At 35.0% G+C, this 14,960-nt stretch overlaps 1 protein-coding gene across 1 annotated transcript in view; it reads left to right on the top strand.

Annotated features, from left to right (window-relative positions):
- LOC126875174 (lachesin-like) overlaps positions 1-14,960 on the top strand; it is a 549,607-nt gene that overhangs the window by 412,658 nt on the left and 121,989 nt on the right. The gene's annotated exons all lie outside the window — the stretch shown is intronic.

The raw sequence follows: 14,960 nt of genomic DNA on the forward strand, positions 1-14,960 counted from the left end.
GCGCATCATCTTCCGTTTGGGGCCTTAACGGGCTGCCCCGCCACCGTTTGCAACCTATTTAACTTTCACCTAAAACATTTTCAATAAAATCATTGCACAGTAACCAAAGTGGTTCCAGTTACATGCTTCACTCTGTATACGAAAAATCATCATTACAAGTCTAATTGTAATAAAATTAGTAGTTAAATCGTAATAATTATAGAAATATAAATCAAATCTTAAAAAGTAATCTTATTTCTTCTTTCTTCTAATAAAACTTTTACTTTTTATAGTCGAATCCGATGGAACCACGAATTCTGGATATAAAAGTATTAACAATAATATACGTATGTATATTTATATGTATAATCCGTACAAAGCTGAATCCCGATCAAAGCTGAATCACCATCGCAGTATATGTTGTTGCTTACTTGCTTTTCGACCCAAGATTTGATAACGATAATTTTAAAATCACTGAATGAAGGTCTTATGACCATAAAACCACAGTGAAAATTTAATAATGCAGATTCACAAAGCGTTCTATTTGCTATCTAATTTTTTACCACTTTACAAGTATCGAATATAACATAACAAGGAATTCGAATATCACAGTAACCGCGAGTTTTAAATAAATAGAGTAGAAGAGAAATACCTTCATGTTTAGAACTCGCTATTTTATTTTACGTCGCACCACTGCGTGGAAAGTAACGCAATTCGAAGAAGTATGTTTTGCGCAAGAAGCGAAAAGCGGCTTTTGAAATTAATTAAATGAAATATATGAACAAGATGAATAATGCTCATAAAACAGGCTCAAGTTCTCACGTCTTTATTTCTTGACCCTGGAAAATCACTCTTCTAGTCAGCACATAACTAGTCATAGGGCATATTTGCATGATACAGTACAGTGCCACATAAACGAGAAAAAGTGACGTAATTAGCCCCTTTCGGCCAAATTGTGAAGACAAATAAATAATATTTCTATAATTTGTCGAGAGGTGTGTCTGCAACATTTTCATAGTGATAACACGAAAAACGCGTTTTTTGACGTCAGGTTTACCCGGTAAATCTTATGATTTACCAACCAATGTCGATATAAATCCAAAATGCTATGAAATCAATATCTCTTTCGTACTTTTAGTGAAATGAATTGGCAAATCTTAACGTTTTCTGCTAAGCTGCAGCCAATATCAGAAGTTTTATGTAGAGACACGAAATCGCATGTATTATTGCAATAAAACGAGTGTAAAGGTTCTCTAATACGGTTCTCTAATATGAGATCCTAGCTATCTTTGGTACAGAACTCTCGAATGTCCTGTAGCGAAGCTGTTTTGTCGCGTAATAATCCATTTACCAGTTGTTTGCTCCGTACATAGTCGTTTAAATCAATTAAGTGTCTTGGTAGAGTACATTGTGCAATGCGTTGTAGAAAATCTTCTTCAGAAGATTCAATAAAGTTACAAATAGTTTCAAGATGCTAAGTGAATAATCATTTTCATAAATACTGCCGTATTTTTTAATTATTAAATAATGAAGTCTTAAGCTTGAAGCTATTTAATAGCCATCATGTTATTGTTTTCGAATATAGGACACTCAAAAGTTTCCATTATGTGACAATTATAACATTATGATGTAATATTATATTCAATTTTGTTTGAACACGTTCACACCGGCGCTGCTATTTGTGTTTCTCGCCGTGACGCGGCGCTCGAATTCATGTTTATAATAAGTTTATATTATTGAATTATTTTTTAAATAAATCCTACTTTTTTTCAATTAATATACGTTAAATTTCCATGATTTAAATTTTCAACTATATAGCAATTTTTTCTAGTTACTAAACCAACTAAGCTTTTGGTGGTACGCATCGTCCGATGGAATACTCAAATGTGAGCCACCGGTGGTGCACGCCGGCGTGAGCGTGTTGTGTTAGCGGTTTTAAGCGGTTAGAGAACATGCTGTGGGTTATAGATTTTGTTATGCCCATAAATTCCCGAACGTTATGTAAGCTCATCAACACTAGCTGTCTTGATATGAATAGTAGATATTTTGGTTTGCTGAGATCGGATATACAGCAAATGCTCCTTGAATTGTTTATTTGTAATAGCCTTCGTCAATCACAGAAGGAACTGCGGGAAAGAGATGGTCCAAAACAAAAGATTATTTCAAAAAGTTCACTAAAAGAGGACGCGTAGAAAGAACACGACTGATGAATGTGAAGGAAAATTCTTTTCTGATTATGATTAAAGTGATTATGAAGAATATTATAATGCAGAATGCTTTATTTGCACAGGTTTCTACTCTTCAGATGCACGTAATAAAGCCCACCAAAATTGCAAAGTAGATTTTGTATGCCCAATGTGTGAAGAAGAAAGAAAAAAAACGAGCAGACATACGGATTTCATATTAGAAAGCCACTTTTTTAATTTGTGCTTTTTTATCATCTTTACCATTTTTATTTCGTTATGAAGAAACTGAATATTTTCCAACTGTATTTTTCGGTAAGTTTCAAGAAAAGTCATATTTTACTTTTAAAACGTGTAGTGATTTTTAATAAAGGTGTTCTCATTCGAGAGGTATTAATTTTTTAAAAATCTCATATTAGACAATTTTATTATACCACGTTACATTACACAAATATTATTTTTACCCATATGTGCGCAATATTAACGCGACATATGCATACTTACGTACGTGTTGCTTGCCCGCTCGAAAGAATCTACTCGAAGCCAATTTCACGCGTGAGCAAATTTAAAAAACAATGTATTGTTTTGGACTACGATCGTATAATTTCAGATTTTAGTACTGGCTAGGGATAATTGTCCGAATGCTAAATAGTGAAAGGGCAACATGAAAGATGAGAAGGTTGTCGTTCTGCGAGACAGACAGAGATGAATAAAGTCTCGTTGTCTCTGCCTGAGACATTCATAGCACGTCACACACGCGCAGAACAAGAAGCTTTTTGTCCTCCATGTTGATTTTCGACGACTCAATTTTCGAACGGTTTTCTCTATGCTTCGGTGTATATGTGTCAAGACCTGTTATCGTGGTTACTTTTCAATCTGCACTGTCTCGAACAGTAATTCATAGAATCTTTCCTTTATACTCATTTTATTTCAATATTAGTAGAAAAGAGCAGCGATAACGTGTAAGTTGAAACAAAAGGACTTGTAATACGTGCATGCGTGTGCAAACTTGTTGCTCAAATAAAAACCTCGTTCATCGACTTGTCAGTCAACGTCAGAACAAATGAAAACGCGTCTCTACATGAAACTTGTAATATTTACCGCGGGTCGTTGTCCGTGGTAAATGTTTAGATTTGCCGAATAATTTCGGTAAGGGCATAAAATAAATATTAATTTAAGCCAAATATTAAGACCAGCAATAATCTCCAGGCTGCCGTTACTACGTGTCGAAAACTAGCCGTTATTTCCACTGATTCCATCTATCTGCCATGAGGTTTAGTATTTGCCATCGAGTCCCTTATTTTTCCCTTATTTTGAGGGTACATTCCGTACCTGCAAGTGACCTACAGTTTGGCGACGATCAGTTCTCATTTTGTTTACCAGTTTTTGTTACCAGTCGGGACAAGCATCCCGCTTACGTGAGTCCTCTATGTACACCGCAGTGAAGGTCGCCGAGAGTGTAAGGCGTTTAAGTACGGTTACACTCTCTCTACGTGGCCTTGCGTAGTAGCGCACCCACGATCCTGATGCCAAGGATGGGACCGTCGGGATAGGTTTCTGGGTACTTTGTACCTTGAGACCCCCGCTTACGTGAGTCCAGGTTAGCAGGTCGCCGGCCGGTAGTGACCGTACATCCACACGATAGTCCCACCAATGACTTAGGATGGTACCACGGGGGTCGAGTGTAAGCCCGGAGGGAGTAGCGACCCCTCTGCTCGACCAATTATGGGTTTGGACTCGCGGTGGCAGTGGTTGATGGCCAAGATGCTGGCAAGTGGGCCGATTTAAGGGGTATTGGCTCCTCCGAATGGCCTTCGGCGGGTGAGCAGCGTCCCACCTGCTCCGGAACCGTCCTGGAGAGACGGAAGGGCTTAGAAAGCGCCCCGTTCGACCTGAGACGAGCGACAGCCCCTGACAGGCTTAGCTAATCCAGGTAGCAAGGTACTGGGTGCCTTGTGCGCTAGTTGGGCGTAATCCTAACCCCTATAGCCCTAGAGGTGCCCGGGTACTGTATAGCGCTAAAATTACGCTCAGGAAAGCACCGGTAACCAAAGATGAGAATACTTCACAAATCCGCTTGCCCCATGTTCTAGACGCGCCAATCTCAAGTTTTCATCTCTTCGTCTTTTGCACTCAGCTCTCCACACAAGGCGCACAGCAGAACCACACCGTTCCGTGTACACTTAACATTCATCCGCATATTCAGTTTTTGAAGGTGTTTTTTATGAAATGTATAACTATGTTTAAACTTCGAAATCCTGTGTTAGATTTTATCTAAATATACTTCCATCGTAATCGAAGTAAGGAATCGGGTATTTATACATACAGTTAAAAAAGAATTGTTTAAAGTGACATAAATCTTGAATATTTCATATTAATATTATAATATTCTTGAAACTGTTGTTTGGGAATTGACTGAAAATAGTGATGACATACATGTGTTGTCGTCGGTCATTGCGGCCAGATATTGTATATACATATGCTATGTCAACTGTCTCGTATGTGTTAAATTTGAGACATTGAAATATCTGGTAAACTAATGGTTTTTCGGTATAAATATATTAATACCTTTTTCTAAAGAATGTCCAACTGGATCAACTACTGTTGAAAATACATATACGATACCATTTGAAAAACCTAATGTCACCTTAATATCTCAAAAAATATAAGGAATTAAAAAACCAACTTTTAGTCGTCTGATGATCAAGTTTCTCAAATACATTCGAATCTAACGAGTTACTTTAGGTGATCACTCTTATTGACTCAAAAATTTACAATTTTATTAACAAATATTTTCGCCTACGCCTTTACTATAAAGGATCTATTATTTTTTTTATAATTATTTTACTTTTATTATTGTTTACTATCATTATTAAAAATAATGGTAATATCCAAGTCCACCAAACAGTCTTTATGCACATAGATGAAGAATGTCTAATACGCACCTATACGTATGTTAAACTTACTTCAAATATGGAAATATTATTTTTACTCATTTTAAAGCACACGTTTGTTTTATAAACTAGGATACTGTATGTACTGTGTTTCCTCTCGTCATTCTGCAATCCCACAAATTTCCATTAAATTTGTAAAAAAGTTGTAAAAAGTTTTCATCATAGATATACATAGTTTACATAAATATTTGTTTCGAGAAACGAACGATCTGGGTCGATCAAAGGAGGATGGTAGGAAATAGTAGTACACTGTCATGTAAAGAAAAAAACACAATGTAACAACTCTTCGTTATGTGTAAAATATTATATTTTGCTTTACTAGGTAGGTCACACTACAATTACAAACATATTTCTTCGAATAGATGCACCGCTATTTGTTATCATAGTTTACTGCTTTCTAGAAATGTTCAAAAATATTTGTGTCAATTATTTTTGTCGTACAATATAAACATCAACTTTTATCTATAAAATGGCATTTGAATTTTTAAGTTTCATCCCATTTGTTACAAAGTTACGATCGTTTGAATTTAAGGATTATCAAATTTTTGCTTTGATCACTTCATACTTCAACTGTCTTTTTTACAACTTCCCCATCATATTACCGATAAAAGATTGTGCTTTAACAATTTGTTGGAACCTGTAGCATGATGTCCTATAAATATTTTTGGTGCCTGAGTTACACAAAAATTGATCATTCCCTACCACCCTCCTTTATTACTGTAACCATTAAGAAAGAAAAAAAAACTGTCAAAACCACCATTGATTCTGATTGACGATAACTTCTTTCACAGGAACGAATTAAGAATATAATGGACTGATTCGAATTAATCATTGAAAATTGAGGGTAGCGTGGACTGATTAAGATTTGGCATTGAATAATGGAGTAGCTCTTGAAACTTTGGAAGGTAACATCAGTCAACAACCCATTACTTCAACTATTCATTTATTCGCTTGTCAATCTTTTGAATCTTTTGAAAAAAGTCTCGTTATAAAGGTCTATATGCATCGTTATCTCTTAATTGCATTTTACGCTTGATTGCTCATACACGAGTGCTCGTTGCAGCTCCAAATTTTACTGTACTTTTCAGTAACGTCGATAGTACGAAACGCTGCTGTTCCTTTAATCGGTGATTACTAATTTAATTTTGATTTCGCATTTTAAGCCTAGCAGTACATGATTTTTATTTTCTACTATGTAGGAAATATGCATTGTATGTATGTTGGTATTACATATTAAAAATTTATGTGCAGAATTCTGGCAATATCCGTTTTTTAAAATGAACGTAATACATACAAATTATTATTTCTCGCCGATTTTTAATACATTTAAAATTGGAAAGCTTTTTAAAATCAAGCTGATGTGGTAAAACTTATCGATTTGTTCAGTTTAACCAGACATTGGATTTTAGAATTATTTGTACTAAAACTGATAACGAATTTAATTTAAATTGATCGAGTAGTATAATTTTCTGAAATTTATATTACTTTGAGTTGTACTATTTCATGTAAGGTAATATGGTGAGTTATGTTCGTGTGGTATCTCGAAAAGATAGTTTTTATGTTATCTACTTATAGAGGGTATTAATATAAAATAATTTGTTACAATATTTTCTTGATTTACTACTTTTGCAGCAAAAGAATGCCTTCTTATAAGAATATAGTATAAAATAAAGTTATTAAATAATTAATATATATAAAATTACAGCGAAAAATTAAAAAATTATTTTATTCAAAATAATAGTTCTTTTATGCATTATTTAGGAAAAGGTCATGAATAAAAATTAATTTTTATTTAAATAGCAACGAGTTATCAATAAATTTCGTCAAAGAAATTTTTCAAAAAATAAAGTGTTTAAAAGATATTAATTTTTAAGCGACCTTATTATAAATAACCAATATGAATGACTGAATAAAATTTCTTTTGCCTACCAGTAATCATTACCCATGACTAGAATTTTATTTTGATTACCGACAATGAAATTGGTTATTCGGTTATCGATGGCGACAATTTTTTCTGGTTATGCTCGATTATCATCGGTTGTTACTGATATTAGTGATAACTAATACTCTTAATTACACTTAACCCCTTAACCTATGATTTACGTTCGAGAATTTTGGGTCGAAAACGTAAACAAGATCATTGTACAACGGGCTATGCCCGTAACTTTTACGTTTGGCCCGATCATCGTACTACGGGCTATACCCGTAGTTGTAGGTTAAGGGGTTAATATAAAAATACTTCATAATACATGTTATATATCTTACCAAGTAAAAAAACGGCAGTTTCACTAAAAATTTCCATGGAACTTATTTGCACAGATAAAACACCTCCTTGCCGTTAATGTATTTATTTGATAATATAAGCTAATTAGTTTCTGAACAATTAATAAATAATAAAAATAAATAATTTATTCGCTTATATTCGATCAAACCCCAAGCAGTTGTAGTATCATTTCGCTGTCTCTATAAACGGTTCCACCTTGAGTCATATGTTTCCGTGTCTAATCAGTAATCGATTTGGATGTGAGTGTCTCTGAAACCGAACCAGGATGGCCCTCGAATCTTCCAAGATCGCTTTCTCATCTTTCACTCTTTTTTTCTTAAGTCATTTCGTTATAAATTTTCCTGGTTGAACGATTGCTGTTCCTCTAACTCGCTGATCGATCCAATTCACGAATCACTCTAATAGGAAATCTTTTCCTATTAGAGATATCTGTTATAAAGTTCCTATTTCCTTTCCTTCCTGCTGTCATTGCCCTGTTGTTTTCCTCTCCTCGTTTGTATCTAATTTCCGTCTTGGAAAAACCAATCATGTTCACTCCTTTCGGGGTGGAACCTATGTTCATTATAATTTTACTAGTATAGTGACTTTATTTCTTTAGTAGATAGATTTATGTGATTGAAACAAGAAACTATGGCTATTTAATCAGAGCTATTTCTTAATGTAGCAATGTAATACAAGTAAAACAACTAAATTTGTACAACTACTCAATTTCTGAGTGACAATTCACGACTCACAACAATCGACAACTCGCAACTAACTGCATTGTAGAATAGTACTCCTAGCGAGTTTTTTCTTATGATTTTTCCACGATACTACTGTGGGAAAGTATAGTGCTAGTAGGTTTGGTAATGGTATGATTTGTTTCAATATCGTTCACGTCAACACAAAATCAAGTATGATGCTCCGACAGTCTATATCCACGCAGTCACTATTCGTCACTCACTACTCTCGTCACAACGGTTCCAACGCTCTTTTTCACCCTGACCGTCCTTGACAACGCTGACAACACTTACCCCTCAACTGCCTAACAGCTACCTCTTATACTATGGCTCCGGTATACTCGGCACGCCCATGTTCCACAGACGTGGATGACCCATGATCAAGTAGACCTTCTGAATTATCCAGGGTTTTCCCCGATACTGTACTACACTAACGTAATCGCTTTTCGAGATTATTGTAATTATATATTCTTCTCCGAGTAATGTTCGTTTCGTACATCTTAGGCATATCCTCGATATGATCTGCTTTGTCTCCTTTATTCATTTCTTTGTCTAATACTTTTTCTTTAACCCTGCCTGTATCTCCTGTATTTTTTAATTACTTTCTCTAATCATCTTTACCTCTGCCTTTATCGGTTAGCTTTTTTTTACTATCGATTATTGCGTATTTTCCGTGACTCAGCCGATGGAGCTTCTTCGATTCTTCATGGCGTCGCTTCGTTTTTCCTTGTTTCTCCTTAGTGTCTCGTCCAGATATTTTTTCCTCCTCCAATTGCCTTATCCTCTCATTATTTCTTTGGTAATCGGCCGTTTTCGCGTCGTGTACTTTCGCTATTCCAACTTCCACTTGTCTCTTGACGCCTTCCTACTTCGTTTCTTCTGTTTTCTATCTTTTTCTCCTTTGTTTTCTTTAGTCTCTTCAATAATTTGTATTTTCCTCTACTTGAGGTCTTTTCGGATTCTCTCTTCTCCAGCAGCATTTTTCACAGGAGATCTATCTTCCTTTAGCTCTTTCAGCAGGTTTTCGATCAAAACGTCATATTTATTTCTTATTAACGCCTTTATTTCGTTTATTATTTTTTCATTCGACTCTTTCCTTCTTCCTGCAACGACATTTTTCACCTTTAAACTTTCAAACATTTCTATATAACGAACGCGTGCTCCTCCCGTCTCGCTTTCTTATCTGCACTATCTGTTTTCTAGCTACTCATGATCGCTATTTTTTCCCACATTATCTAAATCTAAAACCTTAATTTAGACTTATCACTAATCATATCACTAGATACGGGAGAATTCTTTTTTCCGCGTTCTTCGTCCAAGTTTCACGTCGCTCTTCCCTCGCACGTCCGCTCGAGACAGCGCCCCAAACGACTCTCTCACAAACAATCGTCGAATCACGTTAAAAACTGACTTTTCGGATTTCGAGTTTATGATCCACCGTTAAGGGTTTGAGAACTACGCGCGAAAATCTGAAAATTCTAACTATACAAATTAATCAACGATATGAAATCAACGGAAAAGGTACTACTCAAAAATACCTGTGGCGTATAATCGCACCATAAACCGTTCCAATAAAGGCCTATTCAATATACAGTGACTATATTAATATTCGACACCTTACAATATAACGTGTCCGAGATATTGTATTTCTGTATATGTTTGTTTATAATAGCGCAAAAGAATTGATTGTATTTGTTAATGTGTTAAATCGAACATTGTAGTTCGATATTTATACACATACTCTTTTAAATAACAGATAAAAAATATGTGCATTAAATGAATCGAGTAGACAGGACTGCAAAAAATCACCTACAAAAACGCACTTTAGCACACTAAGAAACGCAATGAATTCTTTTGCTATTACAAACATATACATGTGTGATAATATCTCGATCACTATGATATCCGGCGTGCCTCTCTATTTTATAGTTATCGAAGTGTTTGACAAAAGATCACTCTGCAAGCAAACGGATGACGAACGTTTGGATTTACTTCGGTTTGCGAACAGCAAAAGCATCTGAGAATAGTGTCCATGAAATGTTCGCCACAACGTACCGGTGTGAACGACTCATTTAACTTGTCATCGTGAACAATTGTACTGAATGGTAAAGGCAAAATCAGAATATAAAATTGCAGGATGGACAATAGTATTTTTGCAAGAATTGTCCTTGAAAAAATTCCTCGAGTAACAAATGTAGGAAAGACGAAACGGTATCTACTGTATAGTATTGTAGTATCGTAAATATAGTAATAATAATTAGTTTATTAATAATAAATGGATTGAACAGAAAACAATGGTTATTTAACATGAAGTAATCGTAACAACGTATTATAATTAATTAACAACTCTCGTCAACTCAGATTCAACTCTCCTTCAACAACGCTAACGACACTATCTTGACAACGCAATTCGCACTCTCTGGCTTCTCAACTCATACTGCCGTTAATTCGTTTATGTCTCTTAGCAACCCTTTGTCTTTTGTCCGATATCTTTTGTTTAAGTCCCATCATGCACACGCTCAGCAACCGCTCGTTTACAATTCGCACGACACCCTCCCCCCTAGGCCCCTCGTCCACGATACTACAATATGTATAAATAAATATTTGATGACTTTCTATATAGGGTGCTCTTTTGAGTAATGTCATTTAGATATCTCTTGAATTTATGAAGAGGCAAAGAATATAATATTTTATTCGTAATTTGTTGGTAATTTTTATCGTAGGATCATGCAAGACAATTTTGTTCCCAGAGTCACAATTTTTATAAGTTTACAAAGCTATGGCTGCTTTTTTACATACATTTACATATCATTTTCTATCGCGCCGAAAAAATACGATAAAATTCGTTCAGATATATGTACACGTACAATAAATCATAACATACGATAACTCACTCACTCATATGGCAAATCCATTTAACTACCCTCATTGCAGCTTTTTTACAATGACAATTTAATTTACCGCTTGTTATTTAAAAAAGTATGTGTATAAAATGAACAAAGTAAATGTTTCTTATCAACTATAATATTCGATTTAACACATTTAAAAACACAATCAATTCTTTCGCAATATTATAAACAAATATATACGGAAATATAATATCTGGGACATGTTACGTCATAAGGTACGATGCACCACTAAGGTGCGGATGTTATTTTATATTACGACGCACCACTATAGTGGCTCACTGTAATGACATATTAACTCACCGTTTGAACTAAATGATCTTTTTAATTTGTCTTGCTTCACGTTTCTTTTGCCCTCACAACGTTTTATAACAGTATTAACAATATACAGATAGAATATATAGCCTTTGTTTTTGATACGCCAGTGTCAGGTACCAATTGTTGCTTTTCGTTAAAATAAGTATACCATTATTAAATGCTCTTTTTAACATGCGAACCCGTATCCTTACAATTTTTTAGAATCTCCAACATCAAAATGTCGCTTTAAAATATAAAACGAAGAGTAATTTGAAAAACAATTGTGACATGGGTCTATGTGTCGTACCGTGTTTTAAAATATATCACACTCAATTGTATTATTAATTGTTAAAGTGAATTATTAAAGTTAAAGTATATGTATCATATCTTTAAGAAAAATTATAATTTAATTATCAAAAACTTCGTTGCAATATGCTTATGTAGGGAACAGCATTATCCGTCACACGTTACAGTGCTGTATCGTTTACGCGTAATTCGCGTCAAACTCTGCCGTACAGAGAAACAGCTCCGCATAAAATTCAACCTGAGGTTTAACCTGAGAGGTTAATTTAGTCACTGTATATTGATAGGCTTTCATTGGAACGGTTTATGGTGCAATTATACGCCACAGATATTGGAGCTACCAAGTCTTCCTTGATTTGCCATTGTGACAAGTACGTCCGATTTCTTTTTAGCCTTCTTGATTCTGTTCTATAGTAATCGTTTAGCTTGTTACTTGAATGGGCGTCTATCCACTACTTATATTATGCTTGTATACTTTTGTTCCATCATTCTCTTATCTCTTTCGTCTTGTCTAATCTATTTTTATTTAAGTCCGCACGAAAATCTCTTACTTTTTACGTTCTAGTTACATTTGGCGCTGAGTGCAAACGAGCAAGTTTCCACTGGGTATGGAGTCTGATAATGTTATACCACTTGGCCATTTTGTAATTTTGTGTAATAAAAATATAGCCACACAGTTAAAAAGTTTCATGCTATACCAAATGCGTGTAGGCGGAAGGAAAAATTAGATTTGCCCTAATTTTGTAGGCTTCCAAATTCTTTCTCGTTTTGTGTAATTTATTGGGAACGGTACATCGATACACTGATGGATTAGCAGTGGTCATCTGTAGTGCAAACATGTTCATTTACATTCACTGGGTCTTTGCCGCAGCCAATCTCGACAGACATAGACACATTTAGCTATAGTCTTTGAAGCTGAAGATCATCTCAAAGTGACGTTATTATACATATCTGGACGTATTTTATAATCAGCTACACGATGCCAATAGAAAAGATGAAAAGAATGTAATCTGTTGCATGCAGAGAAACGTTGATAACCTGCTAAACTGTGCAAAAGCAATCTTTTTTCTTTTATTTGGAAGAATTTTACAATCAATTCTCATTGAGAATTATAAGTAAATTATTCTGGCGTGGTACTATAACATGTATAATAAGTGATTATCGCATGTTTGATTCTGGCTGAATCTAATGTTTAAATCTAAAAAGCAATCTTGGTAAAGAATTATATCGCATATTTGTCCCACGATATCCTTCAAATTATGTATAATGTATTTTTTTACGTATTTTTCGATGAAACGCTGAATCGATTTGTTTTATTCTCATAGCTCCTGACAATATCATTTACATATACCACTTCGTTATACAGGGTGATCGACAACAATTGTAAAAAGATTTAAGGGATGATTCTTGAAACCAAAGTAAGATGAAAATAACTTGTACAAATCATAGAAAAGAAGATTATGACGTTTAAAGACGTAAACCATCCTATGCGTCTTTTAAGAGAAATCGTAGATTAAACATTATACCTGCCTAGTCATTAAACTCCATAACTCAGCGTCATGGAATTTTCGAGTAGAGAGGATCAAAGTTTCCTCTGATTCTTTGCCTCCATAAATAATTACTAAATAGTAGCACATACGAACAATGTTTATACAAATTTCACACACGCATCGCGATTGTCTCGTCCGTAGCACAATCACCGCGAGTGTCCATACTGTTCACAGGAAAATCAATCGTTTTATATTACAATACATGCTGAACATGGCCTCTGTTTTCTTGCAAACAAAGTATACAATAAGCACGATACTACAATACGCAGTGTATAGACTACACATTACACACTACACATTACACACCCAAATCACTCGCGTTGGAACTAGATAAAAAAGATCTAAAAAATAACGAGGAATAGAAAAATAGGGGAAATAAAAAAGTGCAAAGCTAAAAATGAAAAATGAAAAGGCCCGAAGAAATCTAACTCCAACTTTATGTTTATACAGTTCTCCTAACGTTTCCCTTTAATTCTCGAAAAGATTCTATCCCTCCAGGATTGTTCTAACCTTTTGCCAAATTTCTAAAATCGCTAAAACATGTTACGCAACAGGGTGGTAGTGGAGAGTTTAGTCGGAAAGAAACATTTACGATGTTCTTCGCCAACGCTTTTGTTCTCTTTGCAAAACGAAATTAACCAGAAGCAGTTACGATAACTGAGGTGTTTCTTTTAGAAACACGGTTGGGTTTACCTATTGAGAAAACGAACAGGCTGCTCACCAGATGTGTTTAAAGATGGTTAGAATTACATGAAACTTTTTATATTGCAATTTATAGCCGGCTAGAAGCTGATCCATCTTTGTTTGAATCCTCTTTTTTTTTCTTTTTTTATTTTTTTACCGGAAATCCCCGAAAAATCGTGGCAACAGCCATAGCATACGCTCTGTGAAATCTCAACTTCTGCAATCGCTTTGCTGTTAAGCTACATCACAAATAAAGAAATACAATAGCTGTTTGAATTGAGACCCTGCTGATACGTCGCAGGTTGCTAGACGCAGCAAGGGGATTGCTGCGGTGATCCAGTGGAGAATCTATAGAACGACGATTTCTTGTTTTCAGCCAAATGCCTTCGTTTTATCGCGTGCGATAAAGAACGCACAGGGACAGAGTTTGCATCTCCAAAAGGGACCAAATTCTGCAAAAGATGATACCTACAGCAAAATACTGACTATGCTAGCCAGGCACACTGATCCAGAAACAACAGTCACATTACTACAAGAGCATATCGGAAAAATGGAAAAATGGTTGCAAGATAAACAAATGAAAGCAACCCCCAGTAAATGCAACCATACTATATTTACACTACGAAAACGGAAATCACCAAATATCCTATTGAATGGCACGCACAAGCAAAGCAAATTAACTACCTAGGGCTCCGCTTAGACCCACAACGTACGTGGAAGCAACATATTAAAACAATTATAGATGAAATACGGAAAAAAAAGATGTACTGGCTAACTAGTCGGAATTCTAAACTCAGCGTAGAAAATAAATTAAAAATTTACAAAACGATAATAAAACCAATTTGGACGTGCAGAATACCAGTGTGGAGGGCAGCAGCAATAAGCCACATAAATAAAAATACAAAGATATTCAGAACGATAGTTAACACCCCATGGTATGTCAGAAACGAGGATTTACGCAATGACTTAAAAATATCAATAGTCAAGGAAGAAATCGGTGGATCCGCAAAAAAATGCAAAGAAAGAAGGCTGCTGAAACGAACAAAGAAGAAAACATGCCACCGATCTCGCTGAAGAAATAAAATAGACAAACTGGACATT

Source organism: Bombus huntii, chromosome 17 (genome assembly GCF_024542735.1).
Source record: "Bombus huntii isolate Logan2020A chromosome 17, iyBomHunt1.1, whole genome shotgun sequence".
Taxonomy (NCBI): domain Eukaryota; kingdom Metazoa; phylum Arthropoda; class Insecta; order Hymenoptera; family Apidae; genus Bombus; species Bombus huntii.